General features: G+C 33.8%; 1 protein-coding gene across 3 annotated transcripts in view; it reads right to left on the bottom strand.

Moving 5' to 3' along the window:
* LOC145260670 (uncharacterized) overlaps nt 1-11,316 on the bottom strand; it is a 98,716-nt gene extending 87,400 nt beyond the window's left edge. Inside the window, exons 1-2 of one of the 3 annotated variants that reach the window (XM_080119027.1) lie at nt 11,018-11,316; nt 51-86 (exon numbers count right to left, since the gene is read on the bottom strand). The gene's annotated coding sequence lies outside the window, so the exon portion shown is untranslated. Of the gene's footprint in view, nt 1-50; nt 87-262; nt 583-787; nt 900-11,017 lie in introns of those variants that run through there. The other 2 variants (XM_080119029.1, XM_080119028.1) reach the window with 2 other exon arrangements.
* Nucleotides 11,317-13,061: the final 1,745 nt, after the last annotated feature.

Raw genomic sequence — 13,061 nt, 5'->3', positions numbered from 1 at the left:
CATTTTCATATTTCACAAAAAAAAAAGAAAATGAACATTTTTTTTTTTACCTTTAAAATCATCTTTGGTTTTCATCTTGTTATAATCTGTAATTAAGAAAAGAAAGATGTCAGCCGTTTTCTAAATATAGGATTTTTTTTTTTTTTTTTTTTTTTTTCCCCCTCCAAGAAGACATTCTTTTTTTCTTTCAAATTGGAAAAAAAAAAATCAAATTAGAAAAATAAATTAAAATAACATCATTTTTTTTTTTTTAAATACTTACAAAAAACGACAAAGGCGGATATTTTTTAGTTTTAATCACGATTATCTCCCTTGGAAGTGGATGACGTTTTTCTTCATTAAGTTTTAATATTTTTTATGGACTTTTTTTTTTTTTTTTTTTCAAATTAAAATAAATTTATTAATTAGTATTACGGTTAAATTCAAGTTTCATTTAAATATTAAAAAAAAAAATTGTAGTTAAACATTTCAAAGGAATTTTCCAGAAGGGACTTTTTAGGGTGTTCACCGTGCAGCCGACCGCTTCGACGAAATCCTTTGTAAACAAAACATAATCAATTTGTGGTATTATTATACAAACACCGTGACAGCGTTAGGGTTAGGGTTAGGATTAGGGTTAGGATTAGGGTTAGGGTTAGGGTTTAGGGGTTAGGGTTAGGGTTAGGGGTAGGGTTAATTCGCTGTCACGGTGTTTGTATAGTTTTACCCAATTTGTTTTTATTCTTTAAATATATAATATTGTTAATTAGGTTTTAACTTTTCTAGCAAGTAAAAAATTTCGGATTACCTATTCGGAGTCGATACTGCAAAAAATTAACTTTTTTTTTTTTTTTAAGTATAAACATTTTTTGTGCAAGTCCAAAGTTTTTAACCTAATTAAAAAAAACATTGAAGCAAATATGAAAAAAATCTTTATGATGTAGGTACTCGTTACGAAATAAAAATGACGTCAATTAATCAAGTAGTTTTTTTACTAAGAAAATAAAATTTCGGTAAATTTTTACTTGGTTTCTACCTAAACATTTTCCTTTTAAAATGACGACTTTTCCAGGTTTTCGGATATGCTGAAAACGAATATCACATTAAATTCTCCGCAAATAAGTAGTTTTCTGCGCGTACAACAATGGCCACTACTTATAACAAAAGGAATCATATTGCTTAATATTCAGAAAACTACTTATTTGCGGAAATTTTAAATGCAATATTCGTTTTCAGCATACCCAAAAATCTAAACAAATCGTCATTTTAAAGGAAAATGTTACGGTGAAAGCAAAGTAAAAAATTTACCAAAATTTTATAAGGAAGCAAGACATTTTTTTGATCTGACATGTTTATTACACAAAGGGAGACAACTCAAATCGAATTACTGAGATCAAACAATATATTACATATGAAAGAGTCCGCTGTGGAATTTCCACAACTCCAGCTAGTTTCGTATAAATATTAAAAATGATTTTAATGTTGGTTTTTTTTATATACATCATTTAATAAGCAATCATTTAGAGTTAAAATCTATTTAATACTACGTATGTAAACTTAACACGTTTCTCATGTGTCAACATTACCTGAATAAGTGAAATTACACAACATCAGGTCAAATTCGGTCGCTACCTTGTCTTGATTTCGCTTAATCACATAGCGCCGACAAGTACCTTTTTTCCTTCTGCTCTGGCCGTGATCTTAAACGTTTACCTTAATGAATACATATCGTCATCTCAATTCAAAACCATGCAGTAAGGGTTCTAATACAAAAATAGCAACAAACGACGCTCCATAAAAACAAATTTAGAAACAAAGAGTTACGTAAATAAAAAATGGGAACGGTCGCAAAATAACAAGGGTCACAGGCAAGATTTAAAAGGTCACAGGGGAAAAGAAAAGGTCACGGATTAGGGAAGAAAAGGTCACGGATTAGGGAAGAAAGGTCACGGATTAGGGAAGAAAAGGTCACGGATTAGGGAAGAAAAGGCCATGTGGAAGAAAGGGACACGGGGACGAAGAAAGTGTATGGGGACAAAGAAAGGGGCACGGAAAAAGGGACAATTTTTGCTAGGTAAGAAAGCGGACAATTATGGAATAAATATCGATTGAAAATAGAATTTAGGACCGTTCTTGCGGGTATGCAGGGCTAAGCCCCTCCCCATATAATTTTAGATGGATTCCATAATTGCTTAATTTTCATACCTAGCAAAAATTAACCTTTTTACTGTGATCAGTTTTTCCGGACACTATAAAAGACATCACACACGTTTTAATTCTAACGAATATGGTTCGTGTGGGGGAGGGGGGGGGGAATGATTTTTTTTTTTTTTTTTTTTTTTTTTTTTAACATGCAGAATTAAAAAATGATTTGGAATATTGATGTATAAACTTGAAAATTATTTTTTTAAATGTCAATAATCTACCGTGCTAGTAAATGACTCCCACCCAACGGTATTCTGCATCGCTACAAAGCCATGATTCGTCCAAGCATGGAGTATCGTTGCCACAACAAAAAAGAATAACCGACTCAAAGATCGCAGCAAACGCTATCTGCTCAGATTCAAGTCCTGTTTTTTTAAGACTTCCGGTTTTGGGTCGTTTATTCTTCTGGTTTTCCAAGTTTGTTTTTAGTTGTTTTTTTTTTTTTACAAGAGAATCACCACTTATCAAGGCCCAAAGGCCACTCGAGGATAAGGATTAAAGAGTGTATAGTAGTCAAAAGGACAATATCATAGTAATCGTTAGAAGTGTAAATTTGGTAAATTGGATTAATTAATCTAGAACTTGTTTACATTGGACTTGAAGACAACCATATTATAGTCAGCTGGTGTGAGAAATTTCTTTCTCACGTTTCTCACTTTCCTCCCTGCAGAAGCAAAAATGAATTCCACAAACAAAAGTCATACCTTTAAACTCAAAATTTATTCACAAGAAACAGCAATGAAAGTTTTTTGTTTCTAGTAAGTCCTTTTGCAAAACGGTGGCCCGATTTGCTTCCATACGCATGGAGCCTTTAGTATAAATTCCCATTGTCGGAATGTTAGTTCATTGTTCCTTTCCAGATCACGGAGAACACGTCGGGAATGATGGCGCCTATAACCAGGCATAATGTGAGCCCCTTGGGCGTCAAGATGAAATACGATAAGATTCAATATTTGCATAACATGACGAAGAGTTTCTTGAATGTCATCTTGGATCTGAATAGGTTCAGCAAAATAAGTTGTCTCTGCTTGTAAAGATATGTCCTTCATTCACCGACTGTTTGGTGTCTATGTAAGGAATTGTTTTGGCTCCCTAGTAAGGGAACCGCTGGTTTGTGTCTGTATCGTTCCGTGTTCTTTCTCAGACTGAAAAATAAACGCATGAATACAAAAAGGCGCCAAGTCAAATTACCTGATACATTCAAATTTAAACCAATCACAGACCGGCTTAGAAGTGTGGCCGGCCTAAACAACCAAGATGGCGGTTATATATGGAAATTTCTCACACTGGAAAGCAGGTAAACAAAACAGAGTTCTGCAGGTGTGCAGTTCGAAGAAAGAAGCTTTTTTGTGCATGGAATCTATGTATAGGTTTAAGCACAGATAAAGAATGGGGGAAATTATTGATAGTGTTTTCAGCTAGACGAGTGTTTCTTGTGAATGTTTGGTGAGGGGGGGGCACAGACTGGAGCTCAGACGAGCACTTGCCATGAAAATAACGATAAAATAGACAGGCTCGCAACGTCTCTTCTCTGAGAAAGAGGTTGCAGGGAAGAGAAGAGGGCATCCCCCACTAGGCTACGAAGTCTATTCTGAACTCTGTCAAGGCAAGATAAGGTCTTCCTAGCAGCTCCTGCCCAGATGTGGCAAAAGTACTCCATCCTTGGACGCACTTAGCTCTTATATAGGTAGAGAATTGCATCAGCAAGTAGATATCCACTGGCTTAATAGAAGGATTCCATCATTTTTCCAGTTATCTTGCCAACGGATTTGATGTACGTATTCCATTTTAGATCAGGAGTAAAGGTAAAGCCCAGAAGCTTGTCAAAACCTGGAGCCTCTCCAAGACGAGAGCCATTCATTTCAATTGATTGCCCAGATGTGATCGCAATGCTTCATCCTTTGGCGTACCTGGCTGTTATTACTAATTTTTATTTAATTTATGCATTAATGTGTTAGATGAAAGTATAGGATAGTTAACAAAACCACCCCCCTCTCCATGTTAAGAATGGCTTCCTACACTAAATGGTATCCTGTATCTTTACAAAGTCATAATTCGTCCATGCATGAAGTATTGTTACCATAGCAAAGGTCTGAAATAGTAAAATTATTTAGAAAGCCATTCTTAACGATAAATATTAACTACTCTGTACTCTAACCCACCAATTGAATAAATTTGAGAAACTAAAACTCTGGCCTGAAGTTATATTACTGATGAAGTTTAATATCAGGAACTGAATCTGATCAGACAACGTTTGCTGCGGATCGATTCGGTGGTTCTTGTTTGCCTGTTGTGGGCCGACGCAGCTACCACTAGTCTCTCACTCTTAAACAGGGTCCAAAAAGAGTCTCCAATCTAACAGGTCTCGCACTATCGACCAAGCCTCACCGCAATGCTATATCCCTGTTCCTGTTCTAGAAGTACTTTAATGGCATGTGCTCTAATTTTTTTTTTTTTTCCAAAAAACCAAATTCGTTAAATTTTTATTGTTAAATTTTATTTTAATTCCTTCTCTCGTGTTATCCTTAAGTCATTGAAACATTTTCGCAAAGAAAAAATAGTAGATTTTGATTTCTTTTTAAATTAGCCTGGGTGCCCGGCGTTGCCCGGGTGTTTGGAGGTGTCTGTTGAGAAAAAAAAAAAAAAAAAAAGTGGTAGTAGGCAGGCAACCTCGAACCTGTACCGCAAAGGAGGAAAAGGATATGAAAAAAAAAAAGTGATGTCTTTGCCATTGCGTACATCGCCAAACCGGAACTGGCGATGGCTTAAATTAAGGCTAGTCAATCAAAAAGAGGGGATGACTTTCGAAAATATCCGCGAAAAAAGCGACCTCTCCTTGTAGAAAAGTGCTCAGTTGAGAGTGAAGAAATTAATGTTTTTAGCCAATGTTTTTCAATATTTGTCATCCGAAGGGTCGAGCTTCAAAACGATACCGATCTCGTGAAAATCTGTCGCCTCTGTTAAAAGTTTTAGGCAGACATACATACATACATTTAAACACGCAGGTGAGATTTATATGATAGAAGAAGATAGGAAGTAAACTGCACTGGGTTAGGTCGTAAAAAAATAGATCATATTCAATTGCTCTGTAATAATAAATACGAAATCTGCACAAATGAAAATATATTTAAGCGTATTTTACATCCAGGCAAGGACGAGCGCCTCTCTCCACCCACCCCCCACACTAATTACATATACTTTTTCCGCATAATCCTCCCAAAATAACTTGTTTTAACTTTTTATGAAGACAAAACATAAGGTAATGCCCTGGCTTGACCAATTTTAAAAAAATTTTTTTTTTTTTTACTTTCCACCTCAATACTCACCGATAAATAAACAACTTTTGAAGGTTGTCTGGTATGCTAAAAACGAATATCACAATCAAATTTGGCGCAGATAAATAGTTTTGCAGATATTAAGACCTATATTGTCCCAAATCCATTATGTTTTCACTGGATGCCATGTTTTTTTTTTTTACCCAACTGAAATGTACTAATGCACATGCATGTTACAAAACACTCTTTCTCCCCATGTTAAGAATGGCGAACATCATTGACATTTATTAATTAACTAGCAAGGAGACTCGACGTTGCCCTGGATTGAATGATAATCAAAGAATGTTTCACCCTCCCATATTTTTATTATCGGTGAAATTGACTGCTCTAATTGGGGATCCATCGCTGTGCACCGGGAGGAAGCTTCAAGCTTCACACGATTCCCTGCAGTGACTTATTCCACAATAAATTGTAGTCTACATTGCACTGTAGAGAACCTACCGTTGATTTTATAAAAAAAAAAAAATTATATATAATGGTCTGGATTAAAGTTTTAAATAAAATATCAAGTATCATGGTTCATTTATGTTCTAAACAGAAACATTTATTTTGAATGCGCCTTTGTCATATAAAAGAACGTACTATTTATTTTATATGCCTGGCCTTACTGCTTGTGTGGCGATAAAGGCTTGAATTTAAGTTTAAAATTTAAAAAGTCAAGTATCATGTTGCAATTATGCTCTAAACAGAAACGTTCATTTCGAACGCGTCCCTGTCAAATCAAATGAGGTACTGTTGATTTTACATGTCGAGCCCTTCGGCTTGTGTGGTAATAAAACTTCTCAAATGCACTTGTGATGTTAGGCTGTGTAAGGTGTTAACTCTGGTCAAAATCGCTTGTTCCTTTTTTTTTCCTCGGATTATTTCGATTATCAATACTTATCAAAGACATTCCGATACAAAACTTATCTAAGGACAACGTTTTACTAAATATGTACGACCAACTTCTCCTGCTGTTTGTCATATAGAAACAACGTTGCTTCAATCAGCAGCAGCTGAATCGGACAATTTAGTCGTGCCGGGTTTGGCCTTTTTGGTCAAGATCAAAGTGTAGTATCTGTTCCGGCAAATGCTGCAAGCTATGACTAGCTATGACTAGCAAAGACCAGATGTGGGGGCAGCCCCACATGCCTGACCATTAACCAGCTCCCATTTCCCACCTCTCAGGAGCTGGTCCCCTTTTTCCCTTCCCCCTCCCATCACTCTTCACATTAAAAATCGGCCTTGTGCCTAATTTGCTCGGTGGGGGAGCAAATAAATAACATCTGTTCTATTGCTGCACTTCCATTTTTTGTTCTCTTTCGGTGAAGGATCAGTCCTTCACGACTGAGACAATTTTTTATTTTTGTACCTTTTCTCCACGTTAAAAAACGACCCTGGTGTCTAACTCTGTCCCGTGGGGAGGCATAGTAAATAGGTACATAAGGGCGCTTTGCTCCTGCTGCTGTTTTGCTATTAAACTTCGGGGGGGGGGGGGGGGTTCAATGTGCGCTGCTTGTCCAACCTGCAAAGGGTCTTTATTCCGAAAGCCAATCTTAACATGAGGAGGTTGGGGTTGGTAATTGTAATTCCGAAAGGCATCTTCTTATTTTCAACCTTCCCGCAATTTTCGGAATAAACACGGAACTCCTGGCTCTTTTGACTCCCAGTTTTTCGTCTGCTAAAATTTTAATCACGTGATTACGGTGTAGCATCAATAAAATGAACCATTCAATCATTCGAGTGCCGCTTGTTATGGATTTAGCTGAATACGATATTAAAAATCACTTTATTGGTACTTATGGACTTATGTTACCGGGCTGGCGAAAGTGTAATTATCTAAAAAAATAAAAAATAAAAAATTCAGTTGCGCTTGTGCTTTACTTTTTTGGCGCTAATTCAAGCTTCAAGAGTGATCCGCGCTATTTTTTTAATCGTATTTCCACGTTTAATTAAAGTTTTATGATATGTTTTTTTTTTTTATTCAATTGTAAGGTTAAAGTACAGAATAGGTACAAAACACCCTCCCCTCCTCCCCATGTTAAGAATGTTTTTTTTTAAATAACATTATTTCAGCACGGACACTCTGAGTACCATTTTTTTCAATTTTGAATAATTTCACAATTATGAATGAATTTGCGTGTACTTAAAAAAAAAAAAAAAAAAAAAAAAAAGTATTTCGTCACAGAAATTCACTTCTTGTTCCTTTTGGGTTGTCTTAATATTTGAATTGAATTAATATATTACAAAGAAGTCACAAAAAAAAAAATAATAAAATAAATGTTGCCATGACGAATAAAAGTTTCTTTTCTACCATTGCTCATTATTTTTTAGTACTTATTTTATTTTTAGAAATAATTATACGTTTTAAATTTAAATCAATGTATTCAAACGGTCCTTTGGAAAAAAAAAATATGTAAAATAAAGTGGTGCAGGCTGCAGGTCACCGTGCTATTTTTTTTTTTTTTAATAGTATTTTCAAGTTAAATTACAATTTTACGATATATTTTTTTATTAAATTGTTAGGTGAAAGTACAGAATAGTTACAAACACCCGCCAGCCCGGTAACATAAGTGCATAAGTACCAATAAAGTGATTTTAATATCGTATTCAGCTAAATCCATAACAAGCGCCACTTGAATGAATGGCTTTATTGACGCTACGCCGTGAATAAAATTTCAGCAGACGAAAAATTGGGACTCAAAAGAGTCAGGAGTTCCGAAAAGACGTCTCAGTCTTTAAAGAATTTGCCAAAAAATAATCGAAAATGTGACTAAATCGTTTTATAGTTTTTGCGCTGACATGTAAGAGGGAATATTTAATAAAATTCGGGGGTTTTCTTTAATAAATATCTTTTTAGGAATAGACTTAAAGATATTTGCCAAAATAACCTCTCGAAACTTCTGAGTAAATTTGTTTTATTGTCTTACGATATTTTACGCTGACGGACCCAGTCGCCAGTCGATTGCATACTTGGAAGTTGCTTTAATCAGCAGCAGTGGCAATTTAGTCGTACAACGGTCGTACATCATTTTTAGTCGTATATATTTAGTAAAACCCAACACTGGCAGACACAAAGTACCTTCGCGTGAAATTTCATAAAATTCCTAGCCGTTTTCGAGTACATATTGAACGAACACACAGACAAAGTTCCTTATAATTATAAAAGTTTGGTGCTAATGCAGAGAGTGATCCGATCCGCGCTATTTTTAAATCGTATTTCCACGTTTAATTAAAGTTTTTTTGTTTTTTTTCTTATTCAGTTGTAAGATTAAAGTATAGAATAGTTACAAAACACACCCCCCTCATGTTAATGGCTTTTTAAATAATAACGTTATTATTTCAGCACGGCACTCTCTGCACGAGTGCACGTGCACGACGAGTACCAAAAGTTTTATATAACTAAGTAATAATACATTAAAAAAAAAAACGTCGGTAAATTTTTACTTATTTTCTATCTTAACAACCTTTAAAAGGACGACTTTTGAAGGTTTTCGAGTATGCTGAAAACCAATATCGCATTGACTTTTTCTGCAGATACTTTTCCGGATATTACGCAAAGTGATGGGCATTGGTGTACGCGGAAGCGCGCGCATACGTTTTGCGCGCACCAAAAATATGCACGCACTCGCACTTGCGCGTACATCAGTGGTCACTGGTCACCACTTATAAGATAAGGAATTAAATTCCCTAATATCCGGAAAACTGTTTATCTGCACCAAATTTAAACGTGATATTCGTTTTCAGCAGACCGGAAAACCTTTAAAAGTCGTCAATTTAAAAGAAAGTGTAAAGGTGGAAAGAAAGTAAAAATTTATCAAGGAAACAAAAAAAAAAAAAAAAGAGGTACTTCACGGGGAACGTGGACCTTGCGTAAACGGTGTTTTAATTTGATGATTGCTTCCTGAAAGCGTTTTCTTTCACTTTCTAAGACTTTTTTTTTTATTTCTTTCGATAAATTTGATTCATACTTTTATTTCGTGCTTGTTTTTATTTTATTTTATTTTGTTCATTTTCTCCACTAAATATTTTTTTAAAACTTTTTTTATACATATTAAAATGCCCCCGCCCCGTTTTCTTTTTTTTTTTTTTTTGGCCTCAAATAGTATCTTCAAAAAAGTTTTCGTGATTTTATTTAAACCATGCGCTTTCAGGGAGTAATCATTTAATAAAAACATTGTTTACGCAGGGTCCCACGTAACCCATGAAGTACAAAAAACAACTAAGAAAAAAAAAAACTTTAGCAAGTGGGAACTCAACTCCTGACTCTTTTGTCTCCCAATTTTTCGTCTGCGTTATTTATGGTGTAGCGACAATAAAATAAACCATTCATTCAAGTGCCATTTGTTATGGATTTAACTGAATACGACATTAAAAATAACGGGTTTGTGTCACTATCCACATAGATTCGAGAAAAAGTGGTCAAAAATCAAATATATAACAAATGTTATCAAAGGCAAAATAAATTACACTTCTCCCTATCTGCAAAATATTTTAGTGGTTTTACTCACTTTAATGCGTGAAATCTTTCGAAAATCATATTGTGTTTATCGATATATTTTAAAAAGAAAAATGACTGCGTGCTCGCTGTTGAATACGGTAAGTTTGGGAAAATGAGTTCAAACTAAATTATACAAAATACTGTTAGAAACTCACCCAATATGTTATCGCGACATGGACGGACATATATTCAGTGGGTTTCTAGCAGTGTCAAATTATAATTTGTTTGTTTGAACTCAGCGTATTCAACAGGGAACACGCCATTTTTCTTTTTAAAATATATCGATAAACACTGTATGATTTTCGAAAGATTTCACGCTTTAAAGTGAGTAAAACCACTAAAATCTTTTGCAGATAGGTAGGAAAAGTAACTTAACATCTATTTCTTATATATTTGATTTTTTACCACTTTTTTCGAATCTGTGTGTACAGTAACATAAACCCGAAAACCATTCTTAACATGGGAGGGTGTTTTTTTTTTGTTTATTTGTTTGTTTGGTCTTTTTTTTTTTTTTTTTTTTTTAACTATTCTGTAGTTTAACCCTTAAAATTTAATAAAAACAGATATAAAAACTTTAAAATACTATTTCAAAAAATAGCGCGGAACAATGTTGACCGTTCTGCCTCACGCCTTTCTGATTAATGTTTATTAGTTTTAAAATAAACAAAAAACTTTTCTGGGTTTATTTTTTCAGAGTAACAATAGCACATTTTTCTTTTTTTACTAACGCACGTTGATATTTGCAAAATCTATGGTCGTTTATTTTTTTTAATTATTTTTTGATTCGTTTTTTATCTTTTAAATTAAGGAGAGCGGATATTCTTGTACGGCGTTTACTCTGGAGCACTGAACAACTGAGGCAGCAGAAACCGGAAGTTGGAAACACACGCAAAATTGGGTATAATTAAATGGTTGCAAATTTATGATCTATTTAGACACCCTTTTTGTTTGTTTTTGATATAATTATAATAAAAAGAAAGAAAAAAAAAAAAAAAAAAAAAGAGGCTTTGCTACTAACCTGACACTAAAAGATAGTTCCAAACTGCTACCTTCTACCTTCGGAATTCTTCCCTTAGAGAGTTATCTCCCATTCTTTCTTTCTTCTTTATAGAATTTGAATAAATTTCATTCGTAAAAAAAAACAAAATGACATAAATATTTGATAACAAAATTTAAGAGCAGATTTATAAATCTTTACATTTGTATTATCCTTAAAAAATATGTCGAAAATATTAAACTAGGTTTGCACATGACTTCTTTGCTACAGCAAAAACAAGAAGCAGTGAATAATAATACCGTTTACTGCGTATCTAGCACCCAAATGAGTTATGTTAATAAAAGAGAGGAAAAAAACATTATAATTAAAGATCAAAAGCGAAATCAATTCAAAATATTACAAGTGGAAAATATATCTAATACATAAAATATTCGTAAGGCGCATAAGTAATGTCGTGGGTTAAGTGCTGTGATTAATTATTGTGATCAACACTATACTAAAGACCGGCTGTAGTAGGAATGTAATTTTTGAAGAGTATAAAATAAATGTAAAGATTGATATATTTTGGAGCGTGTGCTTTGGTGATCCATCTGAACATCGATCGCTGACGTTTGTTACGGCCGATCTGTCCAGGTTAGGTGTCCCTATTAAACACATTTGGGTTTGCCGTTCCCGATGCTTCGCGCACGGTTTCCGAATGAGCACCCATCACGCATCTTCTGCAAATTACCTGCAACTGGGTTTATTCAGGTACGACCTGGCTTCTCTGTCACTTTAGTGTAGATTAAATTGGGAAGTTGGGGGTGACTTCAAATTATGGCGCTCCAAAACGGCACTGCATGTGGCAGTTTGCCCTTCACAATATCTTTTATTTATTTTTCAGTTTTTTTTTGGGGGGGGGGGGGGTGTTGAGTTCATGTGTGTCACGTTCCTACGGTTTTGCTTTCGGCTTCGATTCTAGCTGATGGCACCTGAATACTTTCGAAATCACAACACTATGATACTATTGATACATGGAGAAAAAAAAAATGGATCTACGGAAAATTAACGCACTTTTGCAAAATCCGCACTTGTAAATTTTTTTTTTTTTTTTTTTTTTTTTTTCGAAAACTGCAAATTTAAGCAAAATTTAATGTAACCTATACCTAATTTGATTCGCGTGGCAGTATATCATTCAAAATATCTTTTATTTATTTACTTATTTCGGAAGATTAACGCCTGTTGATGTTTGCAAAATCTATGTTTCTTTATTTTTTAAGTCGTTTTTTATCAATTAAACTGAACTTACGGAAAAATTACGCACGGTAATATTTGCAAAATCTATGCCCCATCATTTTTTATTTCGTTTTTTTATCAATTAAACTGAACTTAGGGAAAAAATACGCACAGTAATATTTGCAAAATCTATGCTCCATCATTTTTTAATTCGTTTTTGATCAATTTAACTGAACTTACGGAAAAAATACGCACGGTAATATTTGCAAAATCTATGCTCCATCATTTTTTAATTGTTTTTTTTATCAATTAAACTGAACTTACGGAAAAAATACGCACAGTAATATTTGCAAAATCTATGCTTCATCATTTTTTATTTCGTTTTTTTATCAATTAAACTAAACTTACGGAAAAATTACGCACAGTAATATTTGCAAAATCTATGCTTCATCATTTTTTATTTCGTTTTTTTATCAATTAAACTAAACTTACGGAAAAAATACGCACGGTAATATTTGCAAAATCTATGCTCCATCATTTTTTAATTGTTTTTTTTATCAATTAAACTGAACTTACGGAAAAATTACGCACGGTAATATTTGCAAAATCTATGCTTCATCATTTTTTAATTGTTTTTTTTATCAATTAAACTGAACTTACGGAAAAATTACGCACAGTAATATTTGCAAAATCTATGCTTCATCATTTTTTATTTCGTTTTTTTATCAATTAAACTAAACTTACGGAAAAAATACGCACAGTAATATTTGCAAAATCTATGCTCCATCATTTTTTAATTCGTTTTTGATCAATTTAACTGAACTTACGGAAAAAATACGCACAGTAATAT

The sequence above is a fragment of the Euprymna scolopes genome, chromosome 36 (assembly GCF_053919585.1).
Source record: "Euprymna scolopes isolate OS-2025 chromosome 36, ASM5391958v1, whole genome shotgun sequence".
NCBI classification, from domain to species: domain Eukaryota; kingdom Metazoa; phylum Mollusca; class Cephalopoda; order Sepiida; family Sepiolidae; genus Euprymna; species Euprymna scolopes.
Note: the sequence above shows the minus strand (reverse complement) of the source record. Positions and strands in the feature narration are given on the sequence as shown.